General features: G+C 38.7%; 1 protein-coding gene and 1 long non-coding RNA gene across 3 annotated transcripts in view; one reads left to right on the forward strand and one right to left on the reverse strand.

The window, feature by feature from the left end:
• Positions 1-8,390: 8,390 nt before the first annotated feature.
• The window catches only part of LOC139723876 (E3 ubiquitin-protein ligase RNF13-like), an 84,399-nt gene continuing 66,345 nt past the window's right edge, over positions 8,391-26,444 (forward strand). For both annotated transcript variants that reach the window (XM_071635083.1, XM_071635084.1), the window contains exon 1: positions 8,391-8,478. The gene's annotated coding sequence lies outside the window, so the exon portion shown is untranslated. The remainder of the gene's footprint in view (positions 8,479-26,444) is intronic.
• Positions 15,967-19,691, reverse strand: LOC139723852 (uncharacterized). Its single transcript, XR_011710387.1, has 3 exons — positions 19,531-19,691; positions 17,622-18,009; positions 15,967-16,094 (listed from the first exon to the last, which is right to left on the reverse strand). It is a non-coding gene; the product is annotated as an uncharacterized lncRNA (long non-coding RNA).

Consider the following 26,444-nt stretch of genomic DNA (forward strand, 5'->3'; position numbering starts at 1 on the left):
AAAGTATAGCAAAGTGGGAATCGAGCTTGTTCGATTTTCTTGCAGCGTATACCGTCTCTCGTTTATGAAATAATGACAATTTTGGTCTGGATTTGCCCGTTAGCAAAAATAAGCATGTAGACTGACATTCTGATGCAGTTTAGAAATTGTTAATAAGATTTGCTGCGATGTAGGAGGAAGAAATCCTCACTACATGGGATGGTGAGTTGACGGTGCGGGTGATGGTGTATTCGGTGCTCGAATAGCGAATAGCGAATAGCGAATAGCGAATACCGAATACCGAATACCGAATACTTCTATGTGAACGCAGCCTTACGCATGACCTCTGGTGGCGTGCACAACACACAAACATACAGACATGTATGGCGCGCTATATGCCCAATAATTCCAATGAACTGAGTTTATCGCCGATAAACTTAGTTTTTCGACCGATGAAATTAATTTGTTGTTACATAGAGTTAGGCAATTCTCCATTACCTAACTATGTAAAATAGTTTCCATTCGTGCTTTAGCCCTTTCCCTTATACAATGTAGTTCAATAACCCAATAGCACAGTAACCCCAACACCTGTCCATCACCCCTCATGTCAATAGGAGTCTTTATGTCAGACCACCAAGGTTAGTTTCCTCCTAACAACCCCACATCAAAGTATTCACTCCCAATTGTGGTCAGAAAGTTATCACCCCTTGTCCAGTTCCCTTCCTGCCACAAATCCATCTCCCATTACCCTCAACACTGTTCCTTTGTTTCAGGCCCCAAAATGGGTAAGACCACACTCTACGTTTCCATGCTTACAGTGAACTGACCAATCATATTGTGTATGAACCATGTGCTTTTCAGGATGAGATTTTTCCCCAAGTTTTAGATGTAGTTTATGAAATCGACACTTCTACTCCAGGCTTCAGCCAAATATGTTCGTATTTCATCTGCTCTTTAAACATGTTGTGATTTATCTGTGTTACCGGCATTGGAGATACTTGTAACTCTTGCAACTCGTATGTTACACTTTGGCTATTTTGCTGTCTGAGCTTCGGGACTCAGAAATAAACACTTCAACTGCATATTATATTTAGACTCCACAACTCCTTTATTTCGTCGATGACTTTAACAGCGTAATTGCATGTTTGAAACTGGGGGGGGGGGGGGGGTACCTCTCCACAATGTAATAACACATGGCAACTTCGATCCCAAATGGCACCTAGCGCGCCAATACACAACATTATCGCCAAAAAAATTGTTCATCAATCGATAAACTCAGTTTTTCGAGGGAAGCTCTGCTTATCGAATTTATCATGATAAACATAGTTTTCACTTTATAAACAGGGTTTATCGATAAATTTAGTTTTTTGCTCGATAAACAGAATATATCGATTTATAGGCCCTGAACATAGTTTTTCGCTTGTGAAACTAAAGTGTTTCACTTGATAAACAGATTTCACTTGATAAACACACTAGTTTATCTATATATTAAGATTTTTGCTCCATAAACAGAGTTTTTCGATAATCATGGTTATTTCAGCTTTGGCAAAAGGGGACGCTAGTATGGAATTAGATGTTAGGACGTGGAGCTCAGCCCGCACTAAGCTTTGGCCGCAGATTTCCGACTATACACATGTACTAGATATAATACTACCCATAACCAGTACCCACGCAGCAAACACATAACGTTTTCAGAACGTTTCCTATTTTTTTTAAGGTTTCGTACGTCTTCGCATAAAATGGACGTTTTTAAAACGTACATACAACGTCAAAGTTGGGACTTAGCATTTACCGCAAAGCACAGGTTTTTTTGAAAAAGTTTTAAAAATACGTCAATGGACGTTACAAAACATTTTTACTATGTCTGCTACGTCTCCGTCCTTTATAAACGTCCACAAAATGTTTTTATTAGGTCTGCTACGTCGACTTCGTCTTCAATGAACGTTTAAAAAACGTTTTTATTTGGTCCGCTATGTGTTTGTCATTGGTTTCTTTATCATGAATATTCGCGCCTATTTATGAATATTCAAATAAGAAAATATAAGATTTGAAAACTAGTGGAAATAGATAAAAGACATTGAAATCTAAAGATTTATGCTGGGTTCAAACTTTCTGTGTTGAAAATAAACTTACATTATTGTTCAGCTATTCACAATTTCAAATTGTGTTATGAAGAGGTATTTTCATAAATAGATTATGTTAATAGGCCTAATTTATATGTATGTGATCTAATTTTAGTAACCATGTCTTCATGCATTACAACATTTTGCTGGCATATAAAAGAATGTGATACAGATTCATCAATTGGGAATAAGATGTAGTATAGGTATATAGGTGGTAGGACATTAGGAACAGCTGGGTTAGGATAGGATTATATAGGATAAGGATTAGGGTACATTATAACTACAATTTTTTAATACCCAATAAAAATAAACATAGACGTTCTTAAAAGGTTTTCTAAATTGATATCAAAGGTTCTCTAAACGTTCTGGAATGGGTCATAAGACTTTTTAGACCGCTTCTTAAAACGTTTTTTGAACGTTCCAGACGGTTTCAGAGGTTTTCTGGACGTCTGCAGAACGTCCACAGAACGTTTTGAATATTCTTAAAAGGTTTTACTGACATCTATAACGTCCAGAATGTTTTCTGCAGGTCCTTAAAAATTCCGCAAGGTTTTTTGCTTTTTTTAAACGTTTAAAAGACGTTTTCATAAGGTCCATTAGAAACGTTTTTATAACGTCCGTTTGAAACGTTTTGAATACGTCGAAACCCTTCGACAAAAAGACGTTCTGAAAACGTTTTGACAAAACGTCCAAATAACGAACTTGGAACGTTTCAAGAACGTTCAGAATACGTCAAAATGTTAGCTGGGTATACCCAATACCCAATAAAAAATAAACATTAGACGTTCTTAAAAGGTTTTCTGGACGTTCTAGACGGATATGAAAGGTTCTCTAAACGTTCTGGAATGGGTCATTAGACTTTTTAGACGTTTTTAAAACGTGTTTCGAACGTTCTAGACGGTTTTGAAAAGTTTTCTGGACGTCCGCAGAACGTCCACAGAACGTTTTGAATATTCTTGAAAGGTTTTACAGACGTCTATACGTCCAAAAGGTTTTTCTGCAGGTCCTAAAAAAAATCCGAAACGTCACCATTGGTTTTTTGGACGTTTAAAAAACGTTTCTATGACGTTTATTTGAAACGTTTCAATTACGTCGAAAACCTTCCACAAAAAGACGTTCTGAAAACGTTTTGACAAAAGTCCAAATAACGAACTTGGAACGTTTCAAGAACGTTCAGAAAAGTCCAAATGTTAGCTGGGTAGGTGGTAGATCGTTAGTAACAGGTTAGGATACGATTATATAGGATTAGGATTAGGGTACATTAATCCCAGATTGTGCCTGTATAATCTCATAACTATATTTTTTTAAATACCCAATAAAAAATAAACATTAGACGTTCTTAAAAGGTTTTCTGGACGTTCTAGACGGATATGAAAGGTTCTCTAAACGTTCTGGAATGGGTCATTAGACTTTTTAGACATTTTTAGAACGTGTTTCGAACGTTCTAGACGGTTTTGAAAAGTTTTCTGGACGTCCGCAGAACGTCCACAGAATGTTTTGAATATTCTTAAAAGGTTTTACAGACGTCTATAACGTCCAAAAGGTTTTTCTGCGAGTCCTAAAAAAAATCCGAAACGTCACCATTGGTTTTATTGACGTTTAAAAAACGTTACTATGACGTCCATTTGAAACGTTTCAATTACGTCGAAAACCTTCCACAAAAAGACGTTCTGAAAACGTTTTGAAAAAACGTCCAAATAACGAACTTGGAACGTTTCAAGAACGTTCAGAAAACGTCCAAATGTTAGCCGGGTATAGTCCCGACGGCAAACATTCCTCGTGAGAAATCTCTAAGCTCTGGACCTGGCAGCTCCTCTGGCTGCCCACTTGTATCATTCCTAGCCATGGCAAAACAGCGAGCAAAATGATCGTTTCATGATGTCTGTTGCGTTAATCGACACGTGTAGTTCAGTTGACAACTTGCTGCAATGCAATTATCAGTGTCGTATAATGCCTGAAGCTGGTCATAATAATGTGGCACATGAGCAGTGCATGGGTAATACGCTAAGCTGTAAAGCGCCAATTACTGACAAGGCTTGAATAACTCTGATTATCGATAAACTCAATTTTTCGAGAGAAACTGTGTTTATATCGAGAGAAAAACCTAGTTAATCATGATCAACTGTATTCATAGCTGAAAAACTCAGTTTATCAGTCGATAAACTGAGTTTTTCAAGAGAAACACTGTTTATCGAGCTAAGTTTATCGCAATAAACTTAGTTTTTCGCGTGATAAAACTAAGTTTATAGCGATAAACTTAGTTTTGCTCGATAAACTGCATTTCTCAGTTGATAAACAGAGTTTATCAATAAAATAAGTTTGTCGTCCGATAAACACAGTTTTCTTCGAAAAAAAAAACTTACTTTATCGACTGATAAACTGAGTTTTTCGGCGATAAACTATAACGTACTAGTAAGTTTAGCGGAATTATTGGGCAAATAGCGCGCCATAGACAGGTCCGTTTGGATAATGTGTTATCCCCATAGCTAGCTGTGTTACGAATACATGTATCACTGTACTGTTGTGAATCAGCAAACGCAGTGTTTACACACACCTCAGCTGATTGCGGATACTCGATGTTTTGGCGCGTCGACTGTGGTGCACTGCAGTGTTGATGAGATCGTCGAGAGATCAAAAATGCTGATTTCCCGATACCGATGACGTGTTTAAACTAGGGATCGTATATAGTTTCGGTTGAGACCTAATTTCAGATTTCTAACATTATTTTTTGGTGAGATAATGAGAAAACTTTTATGAAATATGAAAGAGTAGCCTATGTAATTCCATGAGGAATTCAACGTTTATTTGACGAAAATTGGTTTTGAAATGGCTGAGATATCGAAAACAGAGCGATTTTAGTAAAATGTGGGACCCACATTTTATTACGATCGCTTTGTTTTACTTTGTTTTCGATGTTTCAGTCATTCCAAACCCGATTTTCATCAAATAAACTTTGGATTCCTCTTAAAATGGTATGCTCTGTACTATTTCATAAGTGTTTTCTTGGTATCTCGCAAAAAGTTAAAAGCCCAATTCTCATCTCCACCAATACGGCACCGGTACCATCCCTTTAACGGGAACATAGGCCTACATGACGATCCCATGCACAGGGACAGCGAAATCACAGGTGTCAATTTCCTGAAATTCCGCGTTTTCAAGTTTGCTTACTTTGCGAATAAGTAGGTATAATAAAACATTATGCTTAATGTCAATTTACGACCGTTTAACTCTTTACTTCTGATACTATTTTCCATGAACGACTACTAGATCGTAGAAGTTGTTCACTGTGATATACTGTATTGATAAAAGCGGACAAGATTATACTCAGTAGCATAAAGTGATCTCGATGTATTTAGATTAGGCCCAGGGGCGGATCCACGAATTCCGTAAAGAGGGGGCGCATTTACAAAATTAAAGGGGATGGGGCGCACGCACCTCTCCCCGTTTTTTCTTTTTATTTCTTTTGTTCAACAACAACAACAACAACAACAAAAATAAATAAAGGGGGGGGGGGCGTGCGCCCGGTGCGGTTCTCCCTGGATCCGCCACTGAAGCCTATATCAGAATCGCGTGTAAACATATACAAAAAGAAATAAAACGATCAAGAGAAACACGTCGTAACACGAGCACACTTCAATTTTATTCATATTTTATAGTGCTTATAAAAACCGCGAAATAGCAAGGGATATATACAGGAGAAAATAGGCCTACACCTGCACGGGGAGCTCAAAGGGGAAGAGAGGCTATAATTTAGATATAGGCCTATCTATATACGCCTGAAAAGGGGTGAGATATTTTGACAGCTGATAATTACTGCTTGTGGATTGCATAATTTTCTGATACTGGTATATATACCGGTACATAATACTGTCCTGTCATTAATTGGAGTGGGCAATTAATACAAGTTGTAGGTTATTCTGTAAAAGACCATTAAATTTTGTACATTGGCCCCACTAGGCTCAAGTTGGCTCCGCCGCGCCAGTGTTATAGGCCTATTTTCGTTGTAGGAAGATTAGTTTTTTTATTTTTTTATTTTTTATAATCAGTCCTATGGGGCCTACTTTTTGTGTGGAAATAGGGCTCGACTAAAGTGAATATCAAAATAATGGAGATGAATTTGATAGGCCCTGGATAAAGGCTGTGCAAAAATGAACGAAAGTCGTTTGTTTGTTTGTTTTATTTCCGTCATAAACATACATACACATATAAAAGACAACATAAAGTATATACAAGGAAAATGATACATCATGTATAAAATGAAACATACAAACATCATTATAGCAAATGAATAGTGTGACACATCATCGATATACGAAAAAGAATAGAATGTAGGATTAAAAGATAATGGCTGACACAATGAAGACGCGTACACGCGGAACAAGAATGTGACTGATCACGGCGATGACAAGATAGTAGTATCAGAACATAGTGGAAATTTATTTGAAGATTGATTTTCCCACTTTTTTAATACTGAAAATATTCCAAATACTCCTCCCATGTTGGATTTAAAAAGGGGCGCACGCGCCCCCATTTTTTCTTTTTACTTCTTTTGTTAAAAAAAAGCGCGCCCGGTGCGCCCCCCTCTGGATCCGCCACTGTGTACAGACAAAATCTACTGATTAGAATACTCTATATAGCAATAGCTTATAGAGATTCAATGTTGAAGTGATGGATTCGAGATCGTCTGATGCATGAGGGGTTATTTTAGTAGGTCCAAGATAGTTTGTAGTCATACCGCATATTGCATCAGCAACCAGTTTTCTCCATAGAGCTAGCGTAACGATCCGCCTTATTCTGGCATGGCGCCATCACATGGCGTCATCTGGAGTGGACTTTGGAAAGCACATCGTGTGTTACTGTACATCGGTCCCAGCAAAATCATAAATTATATCAATCATATGATCACCTACATGATTAATGATGACATATGTGCATAAGTGAATGTGTGTGTGTGTGTGTGTGTGTGTGAGCGCGTGTGTGAAACAGAGAGGGAGAGAGAGAGAGAAAGAAAGAGAGAGAGAGAAAGAATGTGATGTTGAAACTTGAATGATCACATTTTTTGTCACAACTCACCGTATCGTATGCCTATATTGTAGAATAATGAAAAATAATGACTGTTCATAAATGAGTGAAATGGGCAGAGTATTTCATGGGGTGACAGATGAAATGATCAAACTATTAAGCGAGGCACAGGTAAATGGAGCCAAATTACATGAATGATGATGCAATACAGTAAATGGGACGAATGATCATTATCAAACAATTAAGTAATCAAATGACAAGGATCTATCTAGGTGTGTTATTTATTTTTAATCATTGCTACTGATGAGGTAGACTATGTGACTTTTCCCTTTGTTCAAAGGAAATTGTTGCTGATGATTAATTTGAAGCTAACTTTGTAGTCCCTATATAAAGTTGCAATCAAGAGATGATTATAATAATAATAGTAATAATAATGATAATAATAATAATAATAATTATTATTATTATTATCATTATTATTACTAGGCTACCTCGTTCATGTCGATGATCAATAAAAAGTCAAAGGCAGAAAATGAAAATTCTTTTGCAAACTTTTAGTTGCTACAGTATGAAATTTGCAATTAATTAGTCATTATTTCTTTAATCGAGCTTTGAATGAGATATCAAAGAGGGGATACGATATTCTTTATACTTGCTTAATTTCAAAGTCACTGGGAAAAGATTTATAATTATGAAGATACCGAAATTAGGCATATTGTGCCACTGTTTTAAAATCAATGCAGTTCATACAGATTGTTTGCACTTTGAGTTTGATAGTTGATTCTTTTCATAAAGTTGAAAGAGAGAAGGAAAAAAGGGCCTTTGAGCTACTTCAGTAATACAAGGGTGGTTATTTGAGCTGACTGGTTGAACACCGAGCGCGAGCGGCGCTATCTAGCTCGTTTCCGCACCGCGCGCGCGTACGTACGTACATTTTGTACCGGATAAGCGCACGCTCTGTAGATCCCGCATTACATCAACGCCAAATCGTCGTATGTTATGTTTACTCTGCGGTCGCAGTGACTCTTGATCCGATCCTACGAGTACGACTCCGGTAAAGGCGTAGCGAAAATCCCGCGTCCCCGTGAAAAGAAACAACACGGTCGTCGTACAATAACACTATAAACGGACTATAATCTGACGCATGATTTCTTGGGCTTCTTCTCTTCCCAGTTGACAGAGAGGGCTGCTGATTGTGATGTGCTGATACACCTGCCGTTTTTGACCGAAAATCCATCTATCTACCTAGTATATGACGCTAGTGTAGTAGTAACTTGGTGTTTTGTGTACAAAATACACGGATTGCCGTCCTCGCTTCGGCCTTGTTTTGTTGTGCGGTATTCAATGGACGACGGTAAGTGATGTAAACGTGATGCTGATGAAGTAGTAGACAGAAAGATCCGTCTGTCCGGAGGACTCTTTTATATTTTGCCATTAACGCTGGCCTCCTATACGGAGGGGATCCGTGAAGCCAGACGCAGTCTCCGCGGAATAATTCCCCGACGGACAGATACAGACCGATCTTTCGGTCAAATGAAGTAACATTAGAAGACATGTAGAACACCGGTAGTGTAGAGTAAATTAGTGACAGTGTAGTGTAGTGTACAATACGTAGTATGACTACTATTACGTTAAAGCAAACATTATGAAATCCTATTGTAGAATCTCTGCATACTTTTGTACAGATCACTCTTATTGTACATTCAAAAAGGTGAAACTAAGCTGTAAGAGTTGGTATTGGAATATTGCCCTTCTCACGGCCTGGAACCCCTCTCTACTGACACTGTACTCTAGACACTACTGTACTGGTAAATTTACTTTTTTGTGATGTGCACTGTTGGTTTCAGTGCAGTGGATTGGTCGCATGATTCTCGTCTTGAACTGAGATCCTGTTTTGAATACCTAACAGTTATATACAGGTATGGTATTTAAGGTACCGGACAGCATGGTAATTCCGGACACGCACATTTTTGCGTACTATAACCGGACATTCAGCACGCGCGAGACTTCGTAGATTAGCCTCACAGAACCTTGACCTTGTGTGGACCGAAATCGCAAAAAACGTGACATGAAAATGTAAAAACGCGAAGAAATTCACATTTTACTTCAAATTTTATAGTTGAGTGACTGGCACCTTGTCATAGTTAAAGGGACTGGGGATGAGTGTTCGGTTGTGCAAAACATGCGAAAGAGAAGGTGCTTTGGGTATAAAATGAAAGGTAGATATGTAACTTAACATGTGTGAAAATATCTTGGAAATCGGAATCTTCTCAAATGTTTTAAAAAGCGAAAAACAAAACATACTTTTCTGGAAAAAGACCCTTCGATACGATGGCGATACGTATTTGAATTGCGGAATACTGCTTGTTGACTGCGAACATCAAGCCAACTTACAGCGAAATCAAGCCAACATGCCGAGTGAGCTGCGGAACTACTAGTAGTTATACGTAGAGCAATTGTGGCTAGCTCTACGGCTGGCTGTGCTATGGGCGCGGCGAGCGCTGGCCGCACTTCACTTGCCATAACTCGCATCATCATACACATGTGTCCAGTGCTAGTGCTTCTAAGCTCGAGCTGCTGTACGATCTTGCGTGTTTTCATTAATGATTAGAGCGCTAACCTAAAATCAAAGGACTCCTCCTTTTCAGATTCACATGTCCTTCTTCCAAGATATTATGAGAGCTAGTTCTATCGTCAGAAGACTCGGTAGGCTACGTATCCTAAAAGCCATCAAACTCCATTTATTACAAGATTCTTCGTTGAGAAGTACCGAAAGCGGGATAGGTGAATGCGGTAAAGTAATACGTAGCCCGACCAGACGCCGGGCGGGCTATATGTACAGCGACTGGGTTGTGCGTGTACGTACATAGAAACTTTTCCGGGTAAGGACGGACACAGCCGGCCCAGCGCTAGGTCGGTACCATGTACGCAGTAACTGCCGTGCTTCGCACGGCGTCTGGTCGGGCTACGTAGAAAAAAAAATCAACGAAATCTCAATTTACAATAATTTACAATTCATGTAATTATTACATGAAACACAAACGGGTTGTGTTATTACATGTACATGCAATTCAATGCAATCTTCATGGCAAACCCATTTTTTTTTCTTCAAAGATTTGAAACACAAGTACCGAGTAGGCCAGAGAATTCGAAGTATCCAGTACAATGTTATATCTAAACTTGCATTGGAACTAACCAATAGTTCATTTTTATTACCGGTACAACTTGTCATGTATTTGTAATTTCATGTGACTTTAATAGTTGTAACATTTATTGTGGATGATTTTCTTCACAATTGACACATGCACATACTAGGTTAGAAAGTTGGTCATTGGTATGGCTTAGGCCTTACCTATTTTCTGTATAAATAGGGTTAATTGGAATTATTTCACAGATACACACAAAAATGTTGGGAATCAGATCATTTTAGTCTTCTAGACTGAATAATGTGACACCTGTAATAGTCTAATAACCAATCCAACAATTTCTGAGGCTATCTTATACATTTTCTTATTTATCATATGTACAATGCAACCATGCATGATGCAATGTCTTGTTCACCTATACAAGGAGAAAATCAAGACACAAGGAATAATCTGTTCAAGTCAATTATTTCCACATAGGTCAACAACATTCACTCAGTTTTATCTAGAACCCTGATTGGGTTTTTATCATCAGAACACATTTTTTTCTCATTGGTAAATTGACGCTTAACAATTAGGCCTGTATACACAGGTAATATCTTGTGATATTTCAGTGAATTTAAATCTAACACATTACTTATGTAGGGCTAGGGTTCACTTAGCTCTCTAGCACTCATCACACTAAAAGCAAACTAGGGCAGCACACATGTGTTACTTGAAAGGAGTCCCCTGGCTAACTAACTTGTAGCCAGTTTATTCTTCACTTAATTTGGCATGGGTTTACATGTAAATGTGGGTTGTTACATAAATATGCATACACAAAATCAACATAACAAAACATGCAAATAAAGAAACAAAGGTTAAAACTAAATATTCATAATAATATGTAAATGATGTGCAGGCTTGGGTGATTTAGGCATGATTTCAGTATTACAGGGAACAATGGGTGAGAAGTGAAAGAGTGGAAAATGTCATGTGATATGTGGTGTGTCTGTGATACAATTGTAGGTGGGGTGTGTGGATGCATGTGGATGTGAATACCGGTACTACTGTATGTGTGGGTTGACGTATTTATGTGTAGAGGGGTGGTACCTGTAATAAAAGAAGGGGGGATACACTTATAATAAAAGGTTCAAAATAAATCCCTACACTTACGTTATACTACCATGCATAAATACAAATTCCATGTGCACACATAAATTGCATGTGTACATGGGACCTACATTAGAAGTTGTGTGTACCAGGGTACACTGACCTTACATTTTCTTTTATCTTTGCATGTATATTTGCATTTGGTGTTGCATCATGAGCACAGGTTCTAATTGCAAATGTGCTACATGTATTTAGAAACTGCTCTCACAGTAATGTGATGTGATATACAATGTAGAGATAACAAATCTGTGCTGGCTACTTGCATGTAGGCCTATATCTTTTAAATATAAAATGTCATAATAGAAATAGTTGTAAAGCAAAGATTGCCAATTGACACAGGTAAGGTAATCATTTGCAGAAAAAAAAAAGAAAAAAGAAACTGCTCAGCATTCTGTCATTAGTCAATTTGGGCATCTACACATTATACTCCTATCATATTGAACAATTATGATAATAATACTATAACATGTAAATTAAAAGAACCTTACAAATGCAACCACTTTCAAATAACTTGCACATTTCCAGGGAAAAACTATTGAAGTGGAAGTCCAAGAATCAATGTCACAGGGTTAATGACTTCAAGTACAAAGAACACTATACTATTTCAGTGTGGAGACCTTCTACATATTGCATTGTCAAAACACAATTGGTTTAGGGTTTGAGCATATGCAATTATATCAGTAGAACATCATGTAGGGACCTACCAAAATGTATATTACAATGTATTTTTATATCTATGTGAATGAAAACTGAACATCTTGTTTGAAGCACTTCCAACACATTTGTTTATCAAAATTCACACTTTTTTTTTTTTTGGCCACAAAATATAGATGCAATGAATATTACAAGGGCACAAACTCCATTTACCACAAAAATATTGTCCTCATAATAATGTGATTTGATAGAGTTATCACAAAATGTTGTGCTGAAAAAGTGTCTTCCAAAATGCTGATGGACAATGCTACTGTGTAGGACCTGCTGTGCCACTTGAATGTAACACATGGCATGATATCAGTGATCACATAAATGATGAGGATAATAATCATTATGAAGATGATGATAGTAATAAAAAATTAGCAACAACAACAATAGTAGTAGTAGTAATAATAATAATAGTTAGAGCAATAATGAAATGTGTGAAAGGCCCTTCAGTGATGTACACTGTTGTGCATGACAGCCCTGCTTAAGTTCACTTTAAAACACTGATGCAATATTTTATCGTAACGGAGTAATTGTAGTTTTTCACCTCTGAAACACCTGGGAAACACAGGGGGGAAAAAAGACCAAATGAAAAACAAGAGACCCGCGGGTCACGCGCTCACCTGAGTATCGCAATTTCACCTTCCATGCATTCTTGCACACTCTTACCTGAGAACATTGGAAACTTTAGGTCTGCATATGGATCCCTCCCCCCCCCCCCTCAACTCGGGGGGGGGGGGGGGGGGGGGGGTAGGGGGCAGGCAGTCCTGGATCTGAATCTGCAATTAACAAACTTGGAACTAAAGTCATCAATGTTCAAACTCATGGTATTAACTTTGCTTTATCATTTCTGGTTCTAGAGCAGAAGATTTTAAATATTCCTCAATGTGGGGGGGGGGGGGGGGGGGGGTGGGCCCCCTAGGGGGCCCCCAAGAGGGACATGGTGCCCATTTGAAGGAATTGAGATTCTATCCCCCTAGGGATGCTACCTGCTAAGTTTGGTCAAAATTCATCTTGAGGTTTTCAAGAAGAAGATGAACATGTACAATTCAGGCTCCATTACAAGTGTTGGACTTCTCCCCAGCCCTCTCCTGGGTCCTAAGGGCGTGGGGGGGGGGGGGGGGGGAATGAATCCGCCAACCCCATGAAAAAAACTTGAAACTACAGTCATCAATGTACTAACTCATAGTATCATCTAAGCCCTATCACTTCTGGTTCTAGAGAAGATTTTTAAAGGTTCCTTAATTTTAGGGGGTTTGGCCCCCTAGGAACCCCCCAGGTGGGCAATGGTGCCCATTTGAACAAATTGAGATCCTATCCCCCTAGGGATGCTACCTACCAAGTTTGGTGAAAATCAGATATGGCGATCTCAAAGTGAAGATGAAAATGTACAATTTAGGCCCCATTAGGACTCCTCCCCACCCCCCTCCCCTGGGTCCCAAGGGGGGCACCCCTGATTCCCCCATGAACAAACTTGAAACTACAGTCATCAATGTACTTACTCATAGTATCAATTAAGCCCTATCACTTCTGGTTCTAGAGAAGAAGATTTTTAAAGATTCCTTAATTTTAGGGTGTTTGGGCCCCCCTGGGGCCCCCCAGGTGGGCCATGGTGCCCATTTGAACAAATTGAGATCCTATCCCCCTAGGGATGCTACCTGCCAAGTTTGGTGAAAATCGGTCATGGGGTTCTCGAGAAGAAGATGAAAATGTAAAAAGTTTACGGACGCCGGACGACGGACGATGCACGACGGACGCCGGACGAAGAGCGATCGCAATAGCTCACTTGAGCCTTCGGCTCAGGTGAGCTAAAAAAGGACAAAACACTTTGTGCCTGGATATTGCAGCCCTTTCAGTTTCCAGTAACAGTTTAACGCACATGCAGTTTAGGAGTTTACAGGATTTATTTTCAGTACTTGCTACATGGGGCAAGAACAAATTTTCCAGGCAATCAATTCACCGTTTCATTCTGATTCACACATTTGAGTACTAACATGTTTGTTGTTACCTCACAGGAAAGACAGAAATAGAGAGTTCAGAGATATAAATGTAGTGTCATATCAGTTATCACTGCCATCACATGAATGTAGTCTATGATTGGAATTGATGTTATTCATGTTCAATGTGCATTTATCAGAATCCCCAACAATCCTGGTACAAAGGTGCAGCTTTTTCATTAGTAACATGTCTTTTGCTATAATACACAATGAAGGCATAAATTGACAGTAGGCCTACAGGAAGAACTGGTGTCAGAGCTATTATCATTGCCATCACTTGGATGCACTCAACATAATTATGATATTGAAGTCATCCAAGTTCAGTTTTCAAACATTTGCCAGCCACAAAGAAGAACATGAGAGGGGATGTCACTGGCTTCATGGAGCTAAGTAGTTGGGAGGGCTGGTTCTGATTGATGAGAGGGGATGTCACTGGATTCACTGAGCTTGGTGGCAGAGAGGGCTGGTTTCCACTGGCGAGATGGATGTCACAGGTCTCACCGAGCTGCGTAGTCTAGAAGAGGCAGTCTTATTTGGCGAGAGGGGGTGTCACTGGCTTCAACAACCTGGATATCTGTGATGGCACTTGGATGTGATGCTAGCTGTTCCACTGCAATAGAGGCCAACAAGCACATTCTATTGATCTCTCATCTAATGACTGAATGTTGGTAATAAAGTAACTACTACACATTTACAATGAAAAATTATTTTACTACTCATATAGACTCAATTAACTATTCAGTAATACACATAGTAAATATTCTCTTTAAAGACTATCATTCAAGCAATGACAAGTTTAGTACTGATGAAAGCAATTATGTTATATGCTGAAAGTCCAATGAAAATAGCTCATTTTATTTATGATATTTACATAAAAATTCCCTAATATGCATGCCAAAGGGACGTCTTCATCATCTACTGTAAAAGTGGAAATTTCTTGCGGTGTTGGTTGAAATTTTCACGCATTTCGCGTAAGCCGAAACTAGCGCGAAAATAAAAGCATGCGAATATTTTTGCTCGCCATTTGTTCAAGTAGTTGATGTCTTGATTCCGTGGAACTATAAACATGCGAAGCTCTTCTTACCCCGCCGACCGCAAAAAATTAGTCGCGCTAAAATATCCACTTTTACAGTAACCTGTATCTCCTTACATCTGCCCAGGCTCTGATAAAATCAATATCAAATAAAGACAGAATAAACTGACCAGAAAGAATATAAATTATTAGTGGAAAAGTGAGCAAAGAAAATGGGATTCCATCGGGATTCGAACCCGAGACCTCCGGATTGCTAGACCGGTGCTCTACCGACTGAGCTATAGAAAGCCCTAGTGCAGTGTTCGTCCCAGAAACCCTTAATTCTCAATGCTCGGGTGGTCAGAAGCTATAGCAGTGTGTTTGTGTGTGACACACACGCACACACTTGAACCTGGCATAAACCCGAAGGATAATTCAACTTGGGGATAAATGCGAGGGATCACCGAAGTGATGCAGCTTTTTGAGTTTGTAACAAATAAAGACAGAATAAACTGACCAGAAAGAATATAAATTATTAGTGGAAAAGTGAGCAAAGAAAATGGGATTCCATCGGGATTCGAACCCGAGACCTCCGGATTGCTAGACCAGTGCTCTACCGACTGAACACACAAACACACTGCTATAGCTTCTGACCACCCGAGCATTGAGAATTAAGGGTTTCTGGGACGAACACTGCACTAGGGCTTTCTATAGCTCAGTCGGTAGAGCACCGGTCTAGCAATCCGGAGGTCTCGGGTTCGAATCCCGATGGAATCCCATTTTCTTTGCTCACTTTTCCACTAAAATCAATATCTGTCAGCACTCTCACCAGGTTTTGATCCACTTCAATTTGACCCAAGTCCTTTCCTCAGAGTAGCATTTTCCTCCACATCTAACTGGAGAAGGCAACGGCATTCATGAACTTGTCCTTTTTCCATTTCACAGGGGCATCTGGATTGGAGTTCATCTGTATATCAGACACAATGAAAGGCATTAACACGGACTTACAATTAGGATAGTCCCGTTAGTTCTTCACCAATCTGTAAATTTAGTCACAGAACTTGCTATCCCATGTATTTCAGTGTAGAGTCTACCAGGTAGCTTTATCTTGTAGTGCTCACATACATGCAACAGAGAAAACTCCATGAAATATGTTAGAAATAGACTGTCTACTGTAGAACTTAAATAGCAAAAAGGAAAATAAGACCTACAGAGACCCTAGCCAAATTTTTGATGAGTTGAAGGCACATGACGTCGGGATGACCTCAGCCTCTCATTGTGCATCTGGGTAATTCTGTGAAGTTGGGGCACGAAGTGTGACATTTTAGCATAACTCAATACTAATTATGCTATACATGTATTGTTTATAGGCTTTGCAGTTGTATTGAGACCATACATTTTCCTGGAAATTTTGTGCCATTCCGACTCAATTTTGATGAAATTATTAAAACGATATGTAATGGTGTCCTGTAGCATCGTGACGTGTCCATGTAGCATCGTGATAGTAAACATTTGGTCCTAAAAGACAAATTAAGGCAATTAGCTTGACCAAAATTTGATATAATATGCATAATTACTAGATTAGTCAGATAGCTAAATATCTTAACTCTCCTTTCCACAGTTTTACACAAAAAAGGACACCGCATAGCATCGTGATACATTTTGTAATTTTCTTTTAAAATTGAAACTGTGTACAGGAAATTTGAGATACCTGGTATTTAGCTATCTTATTCATACCTTGTAAATATGCATATTGCATCAAATTTTGGTCAAGCTCATTGCCATAATTTATCTCTTTGGACCAAATTTTAAAATATCACGATGCTACGTGGACACGTCACGATGCTCCAGGACACAGTGTTACATATTGTTTAATAACTTCATTAAAATTGCGTCTGAATGGCACAAAATTTCCAGAAAAATGTGTGGCCTCAATGCAAATGTAAAGCCTACAAACAATAAATGTATAGCATAATTGATATTGAGTTATGCTGACATGTATTTTGTCAATATCACGATGCTACATACATGGACACTGCCCCAACTTCATGGAATTACCCATCTACAAAGTAGGCCCTATTTATTTATAATGTTGTGTATACAACCTCATATCGGGCCTATGATGTCTTTCAATCCAGCCACATGCAAGGGATTTGGGGGTCTGTATAATTCCACATACAATCATATAGTAGGCCTATATGTGGCTGCAATGTACAAACTATGTAACTTGTAACCCTAAAAGTAATGATCAAGACAACCATAATCTTATTAACCACTACCACAGCTTTGGGTTAAAAAAAAAATGTTATAAGTTAAATTACAGCAAGAATAAGAACAGCATCGTTTGAGAACACAGAGTTATCTATTCAATTTATTGATGTTTTGTGTACCGGTACTAAATATCAACATTAACTTTCATTTGCAGGTTCAAAACAGTTGTTGGATCTAGGTGTATTAAAATAGTACCAGGTAATTAAAGTTAGTTTGTACAAACCTTTTGTACCAACGGAAGGGCTGGTCTCAATGGGCAAGAGGGGATGTCACTGGCTTCATCAAGCTGGGAGGGCTGGTCTCGACTGATGAGAGGGGACATCACTGGCTTCACCAAGCCGGGTATAGGCTAGCTGGTCGAAACTGACGAGAGGGAATGTCACTGGCTTCATCAAGCTGGTTAGCTAGGAGGGCTGGTCTCAATTGATGAGAGGGGATGTCACTGGCTTCACCGAGCTGGGTAGCTGGTCAAAACTGACGAGAGGGAATTTCACTGGCTTCATCAAGCTGGGTAGCTGGGAGGGCTGGTCTCAACTGACCAGAGGGGCTGTCACTGGCTTCACTGAGCTGCCTAGTCAGGATGGTCCTTGAATGCGATGCTGGCTGTTGCTCTACAAAAGATACCCACAATAATATCTGACAGACCTTTCTCAACAATTAGCACCTACTGTGCTACAAAGCATACACCATTAACCACTACACTATAGAGACTGAGTGAACTGCGCTACAATGCATCGTACATTATACGCCATTAGCCACTTATGTATGTACGCACAATAGATACACTTCAATCAACATTTTTGCAATGCCATGTGTACCGGAGACAATAACAAAGTACTGGTACCTTACCAAACATGTGAATTCACGTTTTTGGTCCGATCATAGCTGTGATGACAACATATACACAGTTGAGTCTCCACAAAGTATTTTGTAAAAACCGAGAGTTACCAGATTCGCTGACACTTTCATTCATTCAGTGTCGTTTCGTAAAATTGGATTTCTCGCCTATCGCCAATTTGTAACAAACGTCAGTTCTGATGAGTGTCGTAACTTTCTTATTTCGACATTTTGAGACCCATAATTTGACATGAAGGTAGAATAGGGCAACATAATCCAGAATACGGTAAAATAGGAATTCGCGTATTTACATGCAAAACACAAATAGCGTGCCATTTCTTACTGTGAACAGCGATTTATGTGTAATAGAGAAGCACATTTCAAAAAGGAGAAATGTTGAGCCAAATTTGGGATGTCATTCATAGGCAAAAAAATTTCCATGTTAACTTATGGTAACTATACACAGCCCAGTTGCTGTACGTAGGTACATAGCGACAGGATTCGCACAGCGTACCGTACTTACAGCGTCTACCACTCCTATAAACTAGTCCGAGGCCCTTTTTCTCTGCCATTATAGCTGTAGCCCGACCACACGCTGTAAGTACACTGTGCGAATACTGTCGCTACGTACGTACAGCGACTGGGCTGTGTATAGTTACCATAACTGGAAATTTTTTGTGCCTATGAATGACATCCCAAATTTGGCTCAACATTTCTCCTTTTTGAAATGTGCTTCTCTATTAATTACACATAAATCGCTGTTCACATTAAGAAATGGCACGCTAATAAAGTGTTTTGCATGTAGATAATACGCGAATTCCTATTTTACCGTATTCTGGATTATGTTGCCCTATTCTACTTTCATGTCATTAAATTATGGGTCTCAAAATACATAGGTCTAAGATACCTACCATACCTCAATCGCATTCTGAATACACCTTTTTGTGAATCTGCATGTAGCCTTTCTCCACATATGTGAGTATTAAAAATCTCAGGCAAACTCTGATAGGCCTAGACTATAAGTATATCTTTTAGTTTAATAGAAAAATGTTAGGGTGTGGCATAGGATTAGGACACCTAACAAAATTACTAATCTAGGCCTACTATCAGTAGATCTATTACTAAATAGTAGGCCAATAGTGTGTGTAGATCCTCTAAGTGACATCTCTATCAATTAACGTTACACTAACAACACTAAACACTGCACTGTAACACTAACAGTTGTTATAGGTCCTACTCACACTGAACTAGTATGCATGACTATAGAGGTCTTCCGAGTTTCACAAATTTATTACCGATCCAGCCGAAGTGAAATGACATCTCTGTCGTTCAGCCCCTTATCTTCTAGTGTCTTGAGGGGAATTGGGACTCTACATTTTATTTTTCTGTCACCATCTCCATACTCTGTCACTGGTTTTCATGGTCTTCCTCTTCTTGGAGACAGATCTCTCGCTCTCCACCTACGGCTCCATTGTTAGTGTGGATGGTATTTATACGCAGCCAGCAGATCAGAGTTCAAGCGGACCCGTGCCAGCTACAAGCTGCCGGGCGGATCCCGGGAAATGCACCGATAACGCTCGCTAGCCAGTGAACAGGCACCCGGGTTTCGCCTCGCAATAGGGGCGATATCTTGGGCTTGCTTTTCGCCGAGGAGAAGGCAATACATTAACGCTGTGCCAAAATCGGACAAAAGAGGGAGGCAAAAACAACACTTGAACGGAGAGCCTCTAAGCCGACCCCCCGTGATTTTGACGAGCGTTACATGTAACGCTCTTCAAAAAATCATAGATATCTTCATAATGCCGTATTTTTCATCGATTCTTTTTCATTGCTTAGTCCTTTCATAGACATTGGTCCTTGTTTTTGCCTGTTTCACTTCATGAAATAGCACTTTTGCATTTTGGGTTCCAACACTCCTCCCCAGTCCCTTTAATATTTAGACTTCTATGCATGTTTGAATCACATTTCGTACACTTTTGTAACTGAAATTCTATATATGAAATCCCACTCACAGGAAAAATGCTGAAGATTCCAATAGAACTAGAAGTAGAACCACGAGTTCACTGATCGATATCGGAAATTTGTAGCTATCATCCTCAAATGCGAAGAATGTGGAATAGTTTTGTGCTAAGGAAGGGACCCGCAACTCGTCACCCGCGCATGCAGCTCCCATAGACAAAGCACGTTAAATAGAAGTTGTTGATTTCTCACAAGGTTTTATCGCGTGAGCTGTTCGAAATGTTCAAGATAGACATTTTACCGTAAAATACGAAATTTGAGCCTCATTTGCCGATTTTTTCTTTATCGTCCGCTCGGTAAGAATGTGTACGGTGATTCATGGGATGAATTGTGATTCTCATGCAAGGACAAGGTGCGAAAGACGTCGATTATTCCATTACGAAAATCGTGTCTGGAATTATAATGCGATTTTACACTGCGCAATAAGACACCTTTTTGGAGAGGGGATATTTGAAGTTTATTTCCCGAAAATCGGAGGGAATAATTTGCATAATTTTGCTTAATTTGTAATTTTCAGGACTTTGTGAATAACTAGTGATATTTTTGGCCGAAATTTCGTCCTCTGAGTACGAAATTCAGAGCCACGGAAAAAAAGCATCCGGTGATATGATCAACTCTCCTACAATTTTGTACATAAAATTGCATAGAGGCTCTTCCCATGTTCTTGGAAAGATGTTAGCACACTACATTTGTGTACGTTGTATAAGCATGATAAGGGGCAATTAAAGAGGTAAGCTTCGCTCCACATTGAAGAAGTGTACGCTTTTTGTTACTCATTTATTTACATTCTCCCATCAATGAAATGCATGAATATTAATAATTGCAATTGATGCATTGTCCATTGCCGTTGTACGTATTACAACAAGTAACAGTAACACTATTCATACATTTGTAAGAACAGTTGTGCATTTGTACATGTATCAACTGGTATTAGTGTCGTATATTTTGTCCTATCCTCATAATAATTAAATGAAAATATTTACAGTTATACATAATTTGAAATCGTTCAGACACATTCTTGATCAGTTTCTTTTTGAAATCATTCAGAAGCAGAAAATCTATTTTGCAGTGTATACTATACAAATGACGCACAGGTCTGAGTGTGTCCGTCGGAATTGTGTGCATAAGGTACACATGTAACTATGGAATGCTTAACCCACGAGGCGAAGCCGAGTGGGTTTAGGCTAAATTCCATAGTTACCGCATGCATATTCCGACTGACGCACGAAAAGACATGTGCGTCATCTGATTTATAGAATATAGAATGGTTAATTTTCTTGCCAAAAACCTATTTTTCTATTGTGTTACCTGATGACAAAATTACTGGATATGTATGCATTTCCTTTTGGCTTGGCATAGACGAAAGCTCGAAAGCCATGCATCAGTATTTACTGGACGCACGGCCAGCCATGCATCAGTATACGAATAATTTATGAGTTGTGAGTGCATAGGGCACGAATATCGCACGAGGCGCGAGATGAGCCACTGGTCTATTCAACAAGGCGCGTAGCGCCGCGTTGAATAGACCAGTGGCGAATCTCGCGCCGAGTGCGGTATTACGTGCCCCAATGCACGAACAAAATCATAAATTATTCGTTTTATACAACACCTTGTCCACACTCACAATACAAAATTAGTGACCGCCAACTCAGGAAGGCCCAAAAATAAATGTAACAATTAGGCAGAGAATTGTAAACCACCCTGTGTACTGCTTTCAAACACTCGTCATGATTCGACCACACAGTCACAGGAATCACGAACTCCGCAGGGTCTATACCCATTCTACGCTAACGTTAGATCGAGTTAGGCCTGACTGTTAGGTCGATCTGAGATGTCGGTAGATCTAGTAGTAGGTCTAGACTTTGTGTATTTCCGAAAATGATTTTGTATAAAAACACAGAAAAATAATCAAATTACGGTTTCTCAACTTGAAATGAAGTCTTGATGTTGGGATCACTGTAGTCCACGTAGCAGATCAGAGTCAAAAGTAAAAACACAGCAGTACCGCTAGGTGTATACAGGGCGCGATACATGCAACTAGCTAGGTAAAGTAACTGCGCGTAAGCACGTTAACGTTGCAGTACTCCGCCGCGCCTGGTCTGTGAGACTTACCGGCAGCGCAGCGCAGCCGGCCAGCACGTACACTGTACAATGTAGTTTGCTGGCGCTTTGCTACGGGTGTGAGCCACAGAACTCTGTGAGCGGCCATGCATTAGTAGCCCCCCGCGAAGCCGTGCTATAGTACCTTCGAGCCGTGCTATAGGCCCATGCCAGGGGCCTATTGTATGGCTGTCACTCTCAATGAGTTTGATAGGTATTTTCTATTGAATGTCATGTGACATGTTCTTGGCCAATCACAATTCGACATCATTCTGAGGTGTTGTATAATAAATACTGATGCATGGTTGTTTTAGCCAATAGGCGTCTCGCACTGAGTGTGCGAACGCTTGCTTAGTGCATGAACCTTTGTTACAAGTACGCGTACTCTTGCTACAAGTGCGCGATAACATGTTTACCACTGTGACTCAGCGTGCGGCCAGTAAAAATCAACACATAGCTCTCAACCAATGAGATTGCAGGATTTTCGCCACCCATTCTATAATATATTTCGTACAGTACAGTGTACTGAGTACACCCATGTCAGTAGCCATGTCCCATGTCAGTATGGACAAACTTTGTCAGGCCATGACATTGTTACCTTGACTAATTTGTGAGCATCAGTGATTTCCAGCTTTTTTTTGTGAAGGTGTACTGCTGTAGCACTGACACTGTACAATTGTATGTATTGAAATTTTAATCAGCTACACATTGAATGTTATGATACAATGTACATGTAGGTAGATTTATATAATGCCTAGGGCCTCTAGACAGATCCTTGTCATTTGATTGGTTGTTTGACATAATTGCTAATTTGCCCCATTCCACTATGACATCATCATCTGTGGCCATGCAATTGTGGCTCCATTTACTGTGCAATTTTGGATACAATTTGCTTCAATGCATGCACACCGAGAGCCCAGCACACTACGCGTGTAAAATGCTTGCATTTGCAGTGTACACACGTGTATATGCGACAGCGCGCTAGCACAAAGCACTCAGTAAGCACTCTCTCAATCTCAGATTCTCTCTAATTGTTTCTAAATTAATAAAACATCAAATGACAAGGATCTAAACAAGTATAAAAGTGTTGTTCATTCGTGTAATGGACAGAATATTTCAGGGCAAGTCCAAGATAGGTCCCCTCAGAAGGCAAAATTTCATCTTTGCTCAATATTGACATATTTAGTATCATTTTGAAGCTTATGAGTTGAAGTTTTGATTTCCACGGAGGAAAAAATGATATCATGTAAATTTATGCAAATTTCAAGGGCTTCATTCGCATAAATGTCAAACACAGCGTTACGTATGGGACATTTATAAAAATTCATATTTATTCAAAGGAAAGCAAATGATATTTGATTATTTTTAATATGTGGACATAAGAAGTTCATCAAATAGTTTAACTTGGTATGAACATTTAGGGATTATGCAAATGATTATGCAAATTAGCTCGTGTCCTATCATGAGATGTCCCATACGTAACAAAATGAGGTCATTTTTTTAGGTTTTTTCTGAAATTGCTAAGGTTATTTGAATGCCCTTTTGGAAAGTTCTAATTTATTGTTTAGAGAAATTAAATACCATAGAAAAAAGAAAAAAACAGTAAAAGAAGTATTTTTTATTAGACATTGAAATAATGTTACGTATGGGACAAATGTGTTACGTATGGGACATCCTCATATATATTGCATGTAAATGCATGTAGCTGGCTGGGAAGGTCTCTCAGTACACAAATGGTCAATCATCCTGAAGAAAGCATCCCATCTTTGTAGCTACTTTTTGAGGTATAGACACTTGAAACAATACATGTACTTGAATGAACAATTTTCAGAAAGGGGGAAGGGAAGATGGCAAAATACACTTATGAAAATCAGCATTAAAGGGATGGTATAGTTTTTGTAGAAATGGGGATTCAGTTTTCAACATTTTATGAGATGACTGGAAACCAATAATATGAATTACTAAAGAGCATACAATTCTAAGACTAGAGGAATTCAAAGTTAATTTGATGGAGATCCAATTTGAAACGGTTGAGATATCCAACGAAAAAAAAAGTAAAATGATTTTATTTTTATTGCAAGTGATACACAAATTGTCCTTATCAGTTTTCAATAGTAGCCACAACAAAATTCATGGGTATACATACTGAGGTGTGACTCAAATCAATGACCTGACTGCTAGACAGACATCATACATCTAGTGTACTCGATTATTAGAATTCCACGCATCAGGTATTGCTTATCTATTAAAATTAATATTTCTTGTGTCAAGTTATTTTTTTATTGAAACTAAATGGCAAACTGCCCTTCATCAATGGAAGTAAACACTTTAAACTATTCAATTTTTTAGTAGTAACTATCCTGATAAAAATAGGGCATATACTGTACATACTCAGGTTGGTCATGAAAAATATAGAATATGATTGAATATGATAATGATGGTAAATATTTGGGGGATATTGTTCCCTTGACAATCTGGATCAGTATATGAGTAATTTCTACTGATTCCATCTCGATAATTATGCAAAAAATTTGTTTATGGGTATTTTGCAAAATTATTTTGCAAAATACCCATAAACATGGTTCTCCACACACTAAACGAATGGGGGACAAAGGGCATGCATACTCAGGTTGGTCATAAAAATATGAAAATATGATTGAATATGACTATGATGGTGAATATTTTGGGAACATTGTTTCCTTGACAATTTGGATCAATATTTGAGTAGTTTCAACTGATTTTACTTCAATAATTATGCAAAATACCCAATAACATCGTTCTCCACACACTAAATGAATGGGGGACAAAGTGTCCCATACGTAACTGTCCCATACGTAACACGTCATGTCTGCCTTTAATTAGAACCTGTAATTAGAGCTTTTTGCCTCATGACATGAAACTTACCTCTCATAATCTCGAGTGTTGTGACTCTCATCACAGTGAGTTACAAGTTGTAGAATGAAATACTTTCAGAGAGTTTTGAGGTTGAAAAAAATGTTCAAAAAAACAAAATTTTTCTGGTCCCATACGTAACGGCACATATTTTCTCTTCTAGAATATGATTGTCAAGGTAATTTTTCTCAATTTTTTACATGATTATACTTCTCCTAGATATCAATCACCATGATAAATTTCAATATGATCAAAGGCCATTAACACTATTTTTCAGGTCATAAAAGTCTCTGAATGTCCCATACGTAACGCGCGTGTTATCTTGGACTTGCCCTTCATTTGATAATTTATATATGATAAAATCTTTGATCCATTCAACTCGGATGCCCCTCCTTGAATGGATCATTTCATCTTTCACCTCATGAAATATTCTGTCCATTGCACTCATAAACATTCATTATTTGTATACTACTTGATGCCATCAAATGAAACATGTTCCTGTGTATTTACAAACGTGTCAATAAGACTGTGAATGTTTAATTTAATGACATCAAATACCATATAACATTCAATGTATAAGCTGTATACTCGGTTAGTTTGTGATTTCATGCTATTTGTAATTTATCTTAAATGTACATTGTATATCTATGCCAAGGTTCATATGAATTTGGAATCTGGTAGTAGAGTAAAATTTGATGGGCTGTGCCAAGAGTGGTTGCTTTTAGAGGAAGACTTTGAACAAATTATATAAAATGTAAGTGGATGTTTCATTAACTGTGTGGTGAAAGTGTAAGCATGGCTGAATGGGGAGGAAATGCAGCCCTTATAAATGTTAATCCAGAAGGATTATTCTGCCTGAGAACGTTCAGACTCTTGAGTAGCATCGCTTGATTAGAAGGTGTGTGATACACTGTAGGCACTGTCGGGTAATTCACAGTGAGGATTAGCATGGGATTGTAGTATTAAACTTGTAAGTCAGCTGACGCACAGGCAAGGTCTCACTGAAAAACACCTCCCTGTAAAATTTGACCGAGGCCCCAAGAAAAATTCATTTCTTTTTAACTGGGTGCTTTTAACAATGTTTAATTTCAATCAGTACTATTCAGTGTATTTTCAGATAATGACTTTCCACCGTAAACGAACAAAATACGGCTGATGCCAAGTAAACCGTTTTTCATCATGATGAAAGTGCTTGTCC

The sequence above is a fragment of the Diadema antillarum genome, unplaced genomic scaffold (assembly GCF_040938485.1).
Source record: "Diadema antillarum isolate AM-2024a unplaced genomic scaffold, OU_Dant_1.0 scf00000201, whole genome shotgun sequence".
NCBI lineage: Eukaryota > Metazoa > Echinodermata > Echinoidea > Diadematoida > Diadematidae > Diadema > Diadema antillarum.